The sequence below is a fragment of the Crotalus tigris genome, unplaced genomic scaffold (genome assembly GCF_016545835.1).
Source record: "Crotalus tigris isolate CLP2741 ecotype Arizona unplaced genomic scaffold, ASM1654583v1 scf7180000020820.259583, whole genome shotgun sequence".
In the NCBI taxonomy this organism is placed as follows: domain Eukaryota; kingdom Metazoa; phylum Chordata; class Lepidosauria; order Squamata; family Viperidae; genus Crotalus; species Crotalus tigris.
In genome coordinates this window covers 234110-243707 of record NW_024098198.1, presented here as the reverse complement: position 1 = coordinate 243707, position 9598 = coordinate 234110, and positions in this window count along the sequence as shown.

The following is a 9598-nucleotide window of genomic DNA, read 5'->3' as shown; positions in this document are numbered from 1 at the left end:
ACGGTTAAGTTTTTACCCGTCCCAGACTGTGAATCAAATGGAAGATTAAATAATAACAGTAAAAGATTAGAAGTTAAGAAAAATGTCCAAGTTTTAAAAATTAGATTTGAGCTAGTTAGAAACAGTGCTTTTTTTTTTGTCATAGAATGCACCGGAATGGAGTTCCAGCACCTTTTTTTCGACGGATTTTCCAAATTTTAAAAGTAACTTTTGAAAATTTGATGTTTGTTCCACGTGGACTTGAATCGCCTTGTCAAGCATAGCAGGTCGGCTCCAAAACCATTAAAATGGTGCATGCGGGCTGCTTGTGTGTCGAGTCCGATGCATGCGTACTTCGTCCACTCTGGTTGTGATAGCGTTGCTCGGCTTGTGGCACTGCTCGGCTTGTGATTGGTCATGTGGTCACACACTGAGTGCTTACTGTGGGCAGCGACCATTATGTTTCATTACACAACGGACATGTGTGGGTGTGTCTACAGAGATTGACTATGTGTGAAAGGTAAATAATTTATTTTTAAAAATCACTGCTGAATTGAAAATCTTTTCTAAATTTTCAGTGTAAAAGTGTGACCCCAAATTTAAAAATGAAAAAAAAAAATACTAATTACTTCTCAACCACCGGTCCTGCTAAGAGCTGAATATATAATTTTTTAAATAAAAGATTAACAAAACGTGAGTTCCGGCGCCTTTTTTCTTGCAAAAAAAGCACTGGTTAGAAATATTATCTTACAATATCACGCAGGTTTTCTTCTCAATTTAAATGTCACCTTTGCACGCCTTCTATGCAAAGAAGTATTTGTCCCTTTTAAATAGCCTGACTTTGGCCATATCTTTGCTACTGGGTGTGATTAGAATCTCATTTATTCACAAATGGAATCCGAACAAATTGAATAACTTCCAAATGCTTGTCTACTTGAAAAAAAAAAAAAAAACAACTAACGTGACATGAAGCTACTAAGAAATTTAGCATTTGGATATTATAGAATCGCTTGCGTGTTATCGAGAAGGATAGCGCAATATACCTCACAAACTGCTTTTAAACGATAGGTCCCCACAGGATCACCTTGGCAGAAGTCCTCTCCCGAGACAAGTGACCCTGGGACACCTCGCTGACAAGTGTGGGTGTGATGCAGTCCGGATTCAGCCCGGTTCTTCCTTTCCAGTCGCTGGACACGTGGTTCCGTGGTCCTTCTGGCGTGGCCTGCAGGAGTGATGGGTCACTTGCCTTCCACAGGAGCTTCTGCCCACCGGATGTTTTCCCAAGTGCTTGTGAAGCTCTCTGCTTGTTCTTCCTAGACACTGGGTTTATTTTTATTGTTGTGACTGCTGGACTTGTTTGTTAAACACAAGTTGAATGTTTGCTAGATCTGTATTCTGTTCTGTTCTATTCCATTCCGCTCTATTCTATTATTCTATTCTGTTCTGTTCTGTTCTATTCTGTTCCATTCTATATTTTCTATTCTATTCTATTCTATTCTATTCTATTCTATTCTATTCTATTCTATTCTATTCTAATTCTATTCTATTCCTTATACTATTCTATTCCTTATACTATTCTATTCCTTATTCTATTCTATTCTATTCTATTCCTTATACTATTCTATTCCTTATACTATTCTATTCTATTCTATTCTATTCTATTCCTTATACTATTCTATTCCTTATACTATTCTATTCTATTCTATTCCTTATACTATTCTATTCTATTCTATTCTATTCTATTCTATTCTATTCTATTGGGTCAAGGTTAGAAAAAATAAATCCATCAGAATCTCCTCAAGTAGAATAGAATAGAATAGAATAGAATAGAATAGAATAGAATAGAATAGAATAGAATAGAATAGGATAGGATAGGATAGGATAGGATAGGATAGGATAGGATAGGATAGGATAGGATAGGATAGGATAGGATAAGGAATAAGGAATAAGGAATAAGGAATAGAATGGAATGGAATGGAATAGAATAGAATAGAATAGAATAGAATAGAATAGAATAGAATAGAATAGAATAGAATAGAATAGAATAGGAATAGAATAGAAGCTGGAAGGGACATTGGAGGTCTTCTAGTCCAGCCCCTTGCTCAAGCAGGAGAACCTATACCATCTCAGACAAGTGATTGTCTAGTCTCTTCTTAAAAACCTCCAGGGATGGAATGTCCATGACTTCTGGAGGCAAGCAGTTCCACTGGTTAATTGTCCTCACTGTCATGAAGTTTCTCCTTAATTCCAGGTTGCTTCTCTCCTTGATCAGTTTCCAACCATTGTTTCTCGTCCTGCCTTCTGGTGCTTTGGAGAATATTTTGACCCCCTCCTCTTTTGTGGCAGCCCCTCAAATACTGGAATGCTGCTATCATGTCACCCCTATTTCCTCTTTTCTCTAGACTGCCCATACTCAAATCTGATATTCAATGTTTTATATTAAGGAGTTCTGGAGGCAGAGTTCCTTTCCAATCTGACTGGTATTTTTTTTTTTTTTAAGGAAGTCACGAGTTATCTCATAGCTGCTAGCAATATCTCGAGCAGATCTTGAAGCAGATTCTGTGGTCCCACTGGACCCATATTTCAGCCCCGGCTGTCAAAAACAACTGGAAGACGTAAACCTTGCCTTTTAATGGCACTTCTGTGAGACGCTAAGGGGGAAAAGATGCTGGATCAGCTCACTGTTAAATTTACAGGACCAGAATTTAAAACTGGCTGCTCACAAAAGGAAACTGCCAGCAAGTTCGGTCATCACAATGCCAGGGGCTACTTGACAAACACTTGGACGAGAGAGCTGGCAATAATTTCTGCCATTTAAAAGGGAAGCCATCCCATCACAAATGAATTAAGGCTAGGCCAGGGGTAGGCCACCTTGGCTCTTTTATGACTCGTGGACTTCAACTCCCAGAATTCCTGAGCCAGCCTGGCTCAGCATGGAAACCTCTCCCTTTCTCCTCAGCGTGGCTGGCTCAGGAATTCTGGGAGTTGAAGTCCACCAGTCATAAAAGAGCCAAGGTTAACATACCCCTGGGCTAGGATATGTTAACACAATTACTACGTGGTCTCCCAGGGGTTCACCGATCGGTCTTCTTCTGATCCGCGAAGAATTTTCTCAGCATGTTATGTCATTATGTCCGGGTCATTTTTTCTTTTTTTTCTTTTTCTCATTTTTTGAAAAAGAGCCATGGACCCTTTCCATCATCTGGCAATCCACAGGGTTTTCCCAAGAAAACAAAGGGAATTCAGCCAGATGGTCAGCTAGCTCCTTCAGTAACCAAGGATACAATTTATTCCCTTCGAAAAAAATAAAATAAAATCCGTACCCCTGCGTCTACCCATTTCAAATTACAATCCTACCTCCCCATCACTTGAGGGTGTAACACAGACCCTCTTCTCAAAGATTTAAGTGGTGAGGCCTGAGCAATCCCGCTTTGTGTGTTTGTGTGTGTGTGTGTGTAATTGTGATGGTTGGCATCGGCAAGGTGGACATTAAGCACTGGACAAGCACATATGAAGTCCTAATGGAAACAGAGTCAATGCACAAATGTCCACTTTATCTTGCTTCAACCCATTTTTGTCTCTTCCAGAAAAAAAAAAAACCTGTGCCAAAACTAGCATTCATTTGTAGATTCCAAATTGTGGCATCCCCTTGTAATTCAGACTGTGGTCCTTAAAGAGTCTGATGCCATTGTCATAAAATATTTGCCCTCTCTTTTTTTCCCAAACTTAGCAATAACAATAACATTTAGACTTATACACTGCCCCATAGTGCTTTACATCACTCTCTGTGGACTTTACAAGGTCAGCATTATTTGAAGTTTGCCCCCCAACAATCTGGGTCCTCCTTTGACAGACCTCGGAAGGACGGAAGGCTGAGTCAACCTTGAGTCGGTCAGAATCGAACTGCTAGCTGTCGGCAGAGTTAGCCTGCAGTACTGCAGTTTAACCACTGTGCCACCACAGCTCCTAAGATCTCTTATTCAAATTATTTTTAAGCCAATAAGTTGGATAGGCAAACCTTCCAGAGTCAACCTCGAACCAAACAGGATCGAACTGCTGGCGGTCGGCAGAATTAGTTGCAATGCTGCATTCTAACCACTGCACCACTATGGCTTCGATAGCAATAGCAATAGAACTTAGACTTATATACCGCTTCACAGTGCTTTATAATCCTCTCTAAGCAGTTTACAGAGCCAGCCTATTTGCCCCCCAACAATCTGGGTCCTCATTTTACCGACCTCAGAAGGACGGAAGGCTGAGTCAACCCTGAGCCCCATCAGGCTTATTTTTAAGCCAATAAGTTGCATATGCAAACATTTCAGAGGCACAGAATCTTGTGTTTCTTGATCAAGAAGCACTCACCTTCATCATAATGGAGGGATCTTGGTCCAATTCAACTACCACAGGAAAGATGTCCAGCAGAACTGATACATCCTCTGTTGGTTTCTCCCTCCTGTGATTGTCTAAACCACTGTTTCTCAAACTCAGCAACTTCAAGGGGCGTGGACTTCAACTCCCAGAATTCTCCAGCCACCGTGAGCAAGTTGAAGACTTCTGGGAGTTGAAGACCGCACGTCTCAAAGTTGCCAAGGTCAAGGAGGACTCACCTAAGGAGATCAAAGAATCTCTACCTATTGTTTTCCTAGGGTTACATTCAGAATTAGGATTCCTGGTTTCTTATTCTCCTATTCAACCAACATCTAAACCAAAGCGTGCCCCTGTTGTCAAGAATAGGGGTCCTCAACCTCCGGTCCGTGGACCGGCATGGGTCCATGGTATATCAGAAACCGGTCCACACAAGCAAGCGAAGCCCCATCCCCGGGATGCAGGCATCACATGAAACTACGCAACCTTTCAGTCGACGGGAAAATCTCTCTCCATGGAACCGGTCCCTGGTGCCCCAAAGGTTGGGGGCAGCTGGTCAAGAACAAGCCTGATGTAATATTAAACTAAGGGGAAATCCTATTATTATTATTGTTATTATTATTAATAATAATAATAATTGAATTTGTATGCTGCACAACTCAATGACCCCAAGCAACTAATGACATTCAATCAAGAAATATCTCTCTCCGTCTCTCCCTCTCTCTGTCTTACTCTCACTCTCTCTCCATCTCCCTCCCTCTCTCCGCCTCACTCTCTCCCTGTCCCTCTCCCTCTCCCTGTCTCCCTCTCTCCCTCCCTGTCTCCCTCTCTCCCTCTCCGTCTCACTCTCTCTCTGTGTCCCCCTCCCTCTCTCCGTATCCCTCTCTCCCTCCGTCTCCCTCTCTCCATCTCACTCTCTCTCCCTGTCCCCCTCCCTCTCTCTCTGTCTCCCTCTCTCCGTCTTCCTCTCTCCATTTCACTCTCTCTTCCTGTCCCCTCCCTCTCTCCCTGTCTCCCTCCCTCCATCTCACTCTCTCTCCGTCTCTCTCCCTCTCTTCCTCCCTCCCTCTCTCTCTCTCTCTCTCTCTCTCTCTCTCTCTCTCTCTCTCTCTCTCTCTCTCTCTCTCTCTCTCGCACACACACACACACACACACACATCCAACCTACCTCAGAGAATGGCTATTGTGGGCAGGAGTCAGCAGAAACATCAGAAGCTTTGTGCAAAGATGAATGAAGATACAGAGATAAAGGCTAACATCAAGAGAGGGATATTTCAAGGAGACTCACTCTCCCCCCTGCTGTCTGTTATTGTATTGATTCCTGCGTTTACTGAACAAGTCAGGCCAAGGCTGTGAGATATCAGAAACATCTGCCAGGCTATCCCATGGGTGATCTGAAGCTGTTTGGAGAAACAATCATCTGAAATAGAATCACTCCTCAACTCTGCCCCTGTATACAGCCAAGATATCAAAGAGTGGAAAAACCGTGAACCCAGAAGGAATGAAGATGCTCTGTGGAAATAACATCAAGAGTTTGGATGGAGAAGATCACTACAAGCAGCTGGACGTCCTTCAAGTTGAGACATCAAGGATACTGAAATCAAGAGGAAGGTTAGAAGTCAATACATCATGAGAGGGGAACAAGATCTTCAAAGTCCAAACTCAATGGAGGAAACACCATCAAGGCAATTAACACCTGAGCAATTCCAGTTTTTAGAAACACAACTGGAAGAGTGTCCTGGACTCAAGAAAAACTAAAAAGCCCTGGATAGGGACACTAAAAACAATGAATCATGTCCTTCCACACAGACTCTACCTATCAAGGAGCACAGGTGGGCATGGAACATTGAAGTAAATCAGACGGTTGAGGAAAAACAAGCACATTAGAAGAATATCTGAAGGGCAGTGAGGAATATAACATTTAGAATAGAATACAGCTGGAAGGGACCTTGGGGGTCTTCTATTCCAGCCCCCCGCTCAAACAGGGGACCCTACACCATCTCAGACAGGTGATTGTCCAGTCTCTTCTTAAAACCCTCCAGTGATGGAGCGCCAACACTTTCTGGTGGCCAGCTGTTCCACTGGTTAAGTGTCCTCAGTGTCAGAGAGTTTCTGCTTAATTCCAGGTTGCTTCTCTCTTTAATTAGTTTCTAACTGTTGTTTCTTGTCCTTCCTTCTGGTGCTTTGGAGAATAATTTGACCCCCTCTTCTTGGTGGCAGCCTCTCAACTACTGGAATACTGCTATTACGTCACCCGTCTTTAGAAAGATGCATTGAGTATGGTGTACCATGAAGGCTTACTGAATACCGGATAAGGCAAGCTGTCCTACAAGAAAGATCAAATGAAAAATGGAAAAGAGGTATGACAAGACAGGAAAATTACACAGCCAGTACACACACACACAAACTAGCAGACAACGCAGATAACCACAAGGCCTGGCAATGGCTGTGAGCCAGAAAGTTGAAGATAGAGTTGGAGGGGCTGATTCTGATCAAAAGCCAGCCTTAAGAACAAAGACATACAAAGCCAGAATTGAGAAGACAGCAACAGACAGCAAACGCCGCCTCTGAAATGAAGCTGAAGAAACAGAGGACCACCCGGTAAGCTGCTGCAAGAAGATCGCCCAGACTGACTACAAACGACGGCATGACAAAGTAGCAACAACGATGCATTGGAAGATCTGCAAGAAGTGCCGCTTGCCTGCAAACAAGAATGGGTGGAGACCACAAAATAGATAAAGTCATAGGAAATGAAGTTCTAGGAGACTTTAAAATTTTGACAAGTGCCTGTCATATAACATAGCAAATGTCAATAAAAAAGACAAACAAGCCCTGATTGTAGATGTTGCAGCACCTGGAGACAGCAAAATAGATGAGAAAGAACTAGAAAATGATACAATATACAGTAAAAAAAACAAAAACACTGTGCAAATAGAAGTAGAATGACTGTGACAAAAAGAAGCCAAGTCCCCATCAGTCAATTGCAAAAGTCAGCTTTTCTTGGAACAGCATATATCCTGCAGGACCCCTCCAAAACCATCGGACAACATTTGCCTATCCCAGGTCTTTGGAAAGAACTTGAAAGGTGGATAAAAACGCCAAATCCAATCTAAGCATCTGGCTGACCGCACAATCAACCGCAACAATGCGCTAAGAGCTTGAAAAGTTCCTAAATAAATTTCTCCAATTCCTTGTCAAATCATTGTCCTACCTGATTTGAATCTTCCCTTCTTTGCTGGGGAGAAATTGTGCTTTTAAGTGTTGGAAGAAAAGAGAATCCATATCCTGAATAATTCTAAAATAATCATAAACAAATATTGTAGCAAGCACTTTGGAAACTGTGGACTAATAGCCTGAAATGAGATGTTTTTATCAAGAACAAATTCTGCTAGATTCTTACCTCGTTTTTTGTTTTTTTTTCCGATAATAATTGCCCTAATAGATCACGGGAAATGCCAACTGATCATAACATATTTCGACTTCAGCAAAGCATTTGATAAATTGCCCATTGTTGCCAACTTAGTTAATTGTGGGCTAGATGGAATGACAAAATAAGCAGAAAATACGAAATCGATAATCCCATTGAAAGCAATGTTTGCCCTCCTTTCAAACCGAAAGGAGCTATTGACCGGGTTGACACAAGAATCAGTCCTGGGCTGTCCATTTTTAATCAAGATTTTTATTCATGGTTTGGATGAGGAAGAGGATTCTGATCAAACTGAGTAGGCCAGCTAACGCTCCAGAACACAACAATAAAATTCAAAATGATATGGGTAAGCGAGGGAAAAGGTTGATAAATAACAGCACGAAATTGAACCGAAGAACAAATGAATTGTTATTCCTCTAGGGCAATGGTTCTCAACCTTTTTAATGCCGCGACCCCCAACCGGTCGTAAGTCGAGGACTATTCAACCGGTCGTAAGTCGAGGACTACTCCACTGGTGCAGCACCGTTTGCAGAAGGGGACTTTTGGCAGGCTCAGCAGGGCAGAGACAACCTGGACAATTCCTACTGGCTTTTGAAAGCCAATAGAATTAGACTCTATTCAAGAGAGTCTATTCTATTGGCTTTCAAAAGCCCATAGAATAAAAGGGAGTAGCACAGCTAAGAAAAAGAGGGGAAAAAATGGCGGACTGCATTGTTTGGCGACCCCCGTGAAATGGTCGTTCGACCCCAAATGGGGTCCCGACCCACAGGTTGAGAACCACTGCTCTAGGGAACGAAAGTAAAATGTGCCGGAGCACAAGAGAGGGGGGGGGGATAATGACTTGATAACATAACCCGAGAGAGACATATTGGACTAGAAACAAAATATATGTCAGCAGTGTAAAGATGGCTGCCAAAAATATTGGGATTTGGAGATGTGCTAGGACAGTGTTTCTCAACCTTGACAATTTTAAGGCATGTGGACTTCAACTCCCAGAATTCCACAGCCAGCAATGCTGGCTGTGGAATTCTGGGAGTTAAAGTCCACATGCCTTAAAATTGTCAAGGTTGAGAAACACTGTGCTAGGATGTCGGCAGAAGGGCTGTTTCTAAATCACAAGAAGAAGGAATTCCACTTTATTCCGTTCAGTTCTGGGCATCACATGTTGAATTATTCAGAGAAACTGGAACGAAGAAAGGCAATGAGGAGGTTTTGGGGAACTAGAAACTAAGACAGTGGAGAAAGTACCTCAAGGTAGGATGGGATAGCTTGCCACAACGAACTGGCTGTGGCCAATTTGCCGTGGGATGATTGAACAATCGCATTTAATTATTTAAAATAAATTAAACAATTATTTCAGGGTCTGCCACTTCACCTTTCATCCCTAACCCTAACCCCTTTGCATCCTTCCTTGAGTGATTCTAGTCCACCATTTCTTTGATAGTAGTGTAACTCTTGTTCCGCGGGCGAGGGGTCCTGTGGCAAGCTAGCTGTGGCAAGTTGTTCAGAGTGAGTTGGCCATGCCAAGTTGGCTGTGGCAAGTTGCTCACGGCGAGCTAGCCATGGCGAATTGTCCTAGACCCCTCTCAAGGTGCCAGGGAAGATCTGAGCGCACAATGGCCTGGGACAAAGGGATTTTTTGAGATGGGTTGGCTTCAGTGTGGGATTCAGCCAGTTCGCACCACTTCGGCAGAACCGGTAGCTATTTTTTTCTTGCCCAGGCCCAGAACGGACTTCCGGAAGCAGCAGCATCCAGAGAACCAGTTGTTCACATATTTGAATCCCACCACTGTAGATAGATAGATAGATAGATAGATAGATAGATAG